Genomic DNA, 6,311 nt, shown 5'->3' with positions numbered 1-6,311 from the left:
ACCCAGATCCTACCCTTGCTCCTGCCCCTGTCCGTACTCCTGCCAGAACCGCTGCCCCTTCCCCTGCCCCTGCCAGGGGTCCCGTTCGTGCCCCTGACCCAGATCCTGTCCCTGCTCCTGCCCTGGATCCTGCACCTGCCACTACTCCTGACCCTGTCCCTCCCCTTGCCCCTGCCCCTGCCCCTTTCCTGAGTCCTACCCCTACTCCTGGTCACCCTCAGACTGGCAGGTGTCTGGTCTGGGGACCAGCAGCCCTGGGGAGATCGTGAGGAAGTAGAGGTCCCCTGGAGAGAAGGGTGACAGGCACCCCATGTCTGGGAGAACAGTGAGCAGCACCCATCCCAGGCCACAGGTGCACCCATCCTCAGCCTCAGACTCAGCCCTGGAAACTCTGGCTCGGATTTTCACACACGTATTGTCAGGAGTGTTCATCACAGCGGTGCTGGAGAGAGCAGGGAATGGAACAACACTAATGCCCAAGGAGATGGATGGGATCCACGGTCCCAGTTCTCATGATAGAATGCCCTGCACCTACTGTCCCGGTGTCATCCGGGGCACAGGATCCGGGAAGCCCCTCCTAAGACCCAACCATCCTGCCACCCTGCCCCTGGGAACATTGAGAATTGTTTGAGGAGGAGGGGGAGAGGATCCAGGATGACAGCGGGTCCAAGGAGAAGGAAGGTCAGCACTGGGAGGACCGATGGACGTGCCCTGAGCCACCATCCAGGGCCCAGGCTGTGATGCCCTCGGACTTCACCCCAAGTAAGGACTCCTGATTTATGGACCCAGCTTCTGTGGTTTTACTCCCTCCCTCATTCATTCTCTCCCTCATTCATTCCCCACCTCCAACCCTCCCCTCCCTCCCCCTCCCTCCCTCCCTCCTTCCTCCCTCATTCAGCAGAGGATCTGGGGTCCCTGCTGTGTACTGAGCACTGGGGCTTCATCAGTGAGCGCCCCCCAACCCACATGGTCCTGTCCACTGTGGGAGGTGACGGGGGCAGTCCTAGGTTTAGCAGTGGTGATGAGCACCAGGAATCGGCTCCTGAAAACAGAGGCCATTAGCACAACGCAAAGAGTGGAAGACGAATGCTTAGCACTTCCTCTAGAAAAATGTAGTCCTGAAAAGTAAGTATATCCTAGACTTCATGCAATGTGAGTTCTACTGCCAGGTACCTACTGATTCCTAGAACCAACAAACAATAAATCATCCAGTGTCAACTGGTGTGTTGTGACCCAACTTTTTGGACCAAATGACAGCGTTTCAGCCAACATCTCCAGGGCCTCTGACTTTTCCCAAGGGTCTCTGCAATTCTATGATCCTTCCATCAACCTCCTTGGGAAGCTCTGTCCTGTCATCTTCCTTGTCTCCTGCCTCTTCTGGGACCCTTCCATGACCTCCCTGCCAGGGCCACCCGCTTCAGGACTCCCTGTGCTCCCTGGCCTGATACCCACATCCCACGCTGGGTCCTGTGAGACAGGTGCTTTTTGCAAGGACTGTGTGCTCCTTCTGGGGTCACTTGGCATCTCCCTTGCAGTGGCCTGCCTCTTCCTGCACTGGGTCTCCTCTGAGCAATCTGTGAGGCCGGACTGTGCCCATGTCACTGGCACGGAAGCAAGAGTCCTGACGGTCCAGACGACCTGCTACCAGTCCCAGCGTGTGGAGCCTGGGCCAAGGATGGTCCGCGAACAGAGGAAAACTTGGGCCCAGGGAGACTGAGGGAGGATGTGGCACAGTGAGCCTGCAGGAGGAGAGAGAGCACTGTGGGGACCTGGCGCTCAGGCCTGCTGGGAGACCACATCTCACCCACACCAGGTATGTCCCCAGGGATGGAGGTTATCAGGGTAGCCACCCTCCGAGGCTGCAGGCTGACAGTGACTGACAGGAGAGGAGGTGCACCTGATGAAAGAGAGACCCCTCAGGCAGAGAGGAGGGGGCAGGTGCTCCCACAGCAGCTAGAGGAACTCGGGGTAGCCACCCTCCCAGGCTGCAGGATGGCAATGGCTGGAAGAAGAGGAGGCACCTGGTGCCGGAGAGAGGCCTCAGGCAGAGAGGAGGGGGCAGGCTCTCCCCCAGCAGCAGGTGCACTGGGGCAGGCTGAGGGGGCCATACTTGGACAGCAGTGCCTGCAGCTGGGGTCTCCACACAGACCCCCTCCTCAGGCTCAGCACAAGCTTGTCTGGATGGCCTTTGTCCCCCAAATACAAAGTCTGGCCCAGGACCCTCCTCAAGCCCCGACTCCCAATCCTTTGACCTCAGCTCAAATGACAAGAAATGGCCAATAGTTTAGGTGGGGTTAGGTGCAAAGGGACATTTGCTTTTCTGGCCCATGCTGTAACATTGCTGGCATTTTAAAGATTTCAGGGCTTTGATTCAAAATCGGTAGGATGCCGGGGACCCGAGTCAGCTTTCTGGAAACCTGTCTCTGGGCCTTGCAGCCCTCCCATCCCACCAGTTCTGCTCAGAATCCCTCCAGGTCACAGACCCAAAGTCTTGGCTCCTCAGATGGCCCAGAGGATACAACTTCAAAAAGCAATCCTGGTGGGCCAGCAGGACACACTGCAGATTCCAGCAAATCCACCTCCCAGAAACTGAGGGTACTCCTGGACGAGCTGTCTGAAAACAGCCGTGTCAGCGTTCCAGGAAGATACCAGAGGCACAGGAGTAACTGAGGAGCACCTGAAGTCAGGTAGGGACAGTCAGAGCTTCCAGACCCTTCTTCCCTAAAGCTCCCCATTCCTCAGCCATTCTTCTGTTGATTCTGCTTGGTTTCTATTTTCTCCAACTGTTATCCATTGCCTTAGGCAGCAGAGACTCACGTATGCCTTTAAATGTTTTGGAAATTCAATGTCCGCCAGTAGCCACTTCACTGCTGGGAGAGTTGGTAGCAAGCAAGAAGTCCCAGAGGACTCCAAGGGTCTGGACTTGGTGTTTCACTGTCCTGAGATGGGGACACCTGTGGGAGGTGCAGGTGGTCAACTGGGGGATGGGGGCAGGCAGCTGACGTGGACAGATGGGGTATAGGAGAGGCCCGAGGCCCACGGGGTATGTGTCTGGCATCCGGACTGAACAGGTCTTCAAAGTTGCAGACTGGCTGGGATCATCTTCAGGCTGAGGAGGTAGGTGAGGGGAGCAGAGGGGACTGAGGAGGTTCGGCTCAGACAGGAGAGGGCTGAGCCACACTTTGGGGGGGAAATTGAGTCAGGTTCAGGCTCACAGGGACAGACCATGAGGCCATTATGCCAGGTGAAATAAGCCAGTCCCTAAAGGACTGACATCGGAGGACCCCACTTGTGAGGGATGGAGAGCACTCCCATTCACAGAGGTGGAAGGAGCTGCTGGGTGCTGGGGCTGGGGAAGTGGAATGCGGGGTTAGGGTCTCGTGGGTAGAGGTTCAGTTTGGGATGATGAAAACATTGTGGCGATGGACAGAGGTAGCCGGTGCAGAACAGGGAATATACTTATTGCCACTGAAACGCGCTTCATGGTATCAGCTGTATGTCCATTATACCACAATACAAAAGAAGTGAGTCAGGAAGTCGGGGCCATCGCAAGTCCCTGGAGGGCCCAGGAGCAGGGAGCCTGTATCTTAGTTTTCGCTCTCATGCTCTGCCCCTTGTTGGGTGACTGAGCTCAGTAAGTGCTTGTTAAGACACAGTGCAGGCAGCTGGTCCAGAGAAAGTGCACAAGTGCAAACCCACTAGTGGGCACTGAGGAATCCCAAGGGGACACGCATCCAGACAGATCGAGTGCCCACCTTTCACAAACACCAGCACAGAAATAGCCATTTAAAACCAAGGCAGGAACCTTATATAGCCCAGAGGGCTCCACGCTCCTGGAGGCCGAGCTAGTGGCCACAGCCAAGGCCTCTGGTGGGGAGGGCACTGGGGGTCTGGGAGGTGGCTCGGCGCACCCCTGACCCTGAAGCCCCATGGCCGCAGTGAGGTGTAAGGACTGGGAGGGAAGACGTGGCCAACACCCGTTCTGGCTCCATGGCTGCTACAGGGCTGCTCCCAGCCCCAACAGGCGATGTCTGTTTAGAACCACAGAGAAAAACTTTTCCCTCAACTGGTCTTTTTAAGATGGTTGCTCAGCATTGACACAGAAAAATATCCGACATAAAACTGGAGCCGTTCAGGGCTGCAAAGGACCCGGAAGTGATCAAAATGTAGTGAACACAAAGAGAGGAACTTGTGCTCCCAGGCAGGCCTCCTGTGCGCAGGGCTGCTTGGGGCGCTGGCGTGCCCGTGCAAGCAGTGCTGGGCTCCGCAGTTTCCCTCAAGGGGACAGAAGTAGGAATCTGCTCTGGCGGCTCTGCTCAAGGCAGCACCCACTGATGGAGACGGGGGCAGCCCCTCGTGAGTTCCAGATGTCCTGGTGATTCTTGGGCACAGCCACAAATCTCAGCTTCTTCATGACCCAGGGAATGATGGGGGGCCAACCCAGCAGCCTCGGGTCCCGCAGGTCCTCCAGGGGCCAGCCTAGCAGCCTTGGGTCCTGCATGGCCTCTGGGGGCAGCCCCTCATGAGTTCTGTTTGTCCTGGTGATTCTTGGGCTTGGCCTGAATCTCAGCTTCTTCATGACAGGGGCCAGCCCAGCAGCCCCAGGTCCCACAGGTCCTTCAGGGGACAGCCCAATACCGCAGGTCCCACAGCTCCTCCGGGGACAGCCCCTCATGAGTTCTGGGTGCCCTGTTGATTCTTGGGCACAGCCATGGATCTCAGCTTCTTCATGACCTGGGGAACGATGGGGCGGCCAGCCCAGCAGCTGTGGGTCCCACAGATCCTCCGTGGACAGCACCTTGGTGCCCCTGTGGCCCAGCAGGTACCTGTTCAGGTGGCTCTTATCGGGCCACACGGCCTCAATCCCATTGGCCCAGTTGACCTCCATCACCTGGTGACAGGCCGAGGTCAGTCGGGGAAACTCCACCAACAATTCCCCAACAAGGCCCCCATGTAGTAAAAGTTGCCCTGGTCCCTGGGGATGTGGGTCTGGGACTGTGGGCAGCTTTCGTAGCTAAAGTCCTCATGGGCTGCCCAGTAGAAACCGGGGCGTGGGGTGCCAAAGAGGGGGGGCAGGATCTCCATGCGCACATGGTCCCTGAACTTCATTCCCGCATCCACGTCCACGCACACCTGGTCTTCCACATCACAGAGGAAGTGCTGCTCGAAGAAGCGGCTGATCATCACTATGTGCCACATGGACACATCCTGCCAGTGCAGGACGCTGCGGACCTCAACGACCACCCCCCTCCGGCCCTCCCAGAGTGGCACACGGGGCACAGCAACCAGCTGGTCGGTGAAGACGTAGTAAGTGACACTCTGTCCACCATGAGGACCACCACACTCCGGCCTACCTGGAGGGGCACATGGGGCCCGGCAGCTGGCTGATTGGTGAAAACCTAGTAGGTGACCCTGTGCCCCACCATGTAGTGCTTCTCTGCCATCTGCAGGAACAGCTCCAGGAAGACCATGCATCCACAGGGGCAGTGGACAGGGCAGGAAGGGGGTCACTGCCACAGGCTGGCAACAGGACACCAGAGTTGGGGGCCATGGAAGTGTGCAACTTCATTAAGGTGGCAGGCCCTGGGCTGCTTTAAGCAACAGCCACCTCCTGACCTTCCTGAGGAAAGCTGCCAACAGGACCTCCCTAATGTCTCTTCCCAGAGATGGGGGCCATCAGCAGCCTGTCTTCCAAAGGGGAGCCTGAGGCTTTGGAGACTGGAAACCCATGCAGCCCCACAGTCAGCATGCTGGAGCCAGGAACACTCCCCCTGTGCTGAGCTCCTGGGCAAACCCTGCAGGTGCCCTCCACTGGCCGCCCCCCCTGCAGATCCCATCCCCACATTCCAGGAGGGAAGCACCTTTGGGCACAGCCCTCATTTTATGTCTTACAGAGCAGCTAGAATCAGCAGGGCCAGCCACCCGTCCCACTTTGCTTTGAGTGGGCTGCCGCTTGCCCCTACAGACCTGTCTCCACTTCTTGTAGGGTCCTCCCTGGAAGGCTACTGGGCATCCTGCTGACAAGGTGCTCAGTAAGCCACTGGTATTCCTAGGAGGGGTCACCCTCAAACTCTTCCACATGAGGAATCAGGTCCAGCCCGTGAACAGGGAAGTCAAAAGATGACACCAGGAAGAAGAGGGGGCTTGCTTAGGCCCCAGGCTTGAATCCAAGGGTGTGAGCTTCCAGGTCCCGGTCTACATCTCCCTGGCCCCAAAGGGTTCAAAGTCTTATACAACCACGTCCCATGGCTGGTCCCCCTTCCAGGGTACTACCTGCTCCCCCCTGTGAGGACAGCAGCTCCCCCATTATA

At 57.8% G+C, this 6,311-nt stretch overlaps 1 pseudogene; it reads right to left on the bottom strand.

The window, feature by feature from the left end:
- Positions 1 to 4,332: 4,332 nt before the first annotated feature.
- Positions 4,333 to 5,471, bottom strand: LOC141370482 (histo-blood group ABO system transferase-like; annotated as a pseudogene).
- Positions 5,472 to 6,311: the final 840 nt, after the last annotated feature.

This window comes from Callorhinus ursinus, unplaced genomic scaffold (assembly GCF_003265705.2).
Source record: "Callorhinus ursinus isolate GAN/ISIS: 27379988/994484 unplaced genomic scaffold, GSC_fseal_2.0 scaffold36, whole genome shotgun sequence".
Classification (NCBI taxonomy): Eukaryota; Metazoa; Chordata; class Mammalia; order Carnivora; family Otariidae; genus Callorhinus; species Callorhinus ursinus.
This window is presented reverse-complemented; position numbering and strand designations above follow the sequence as displayed.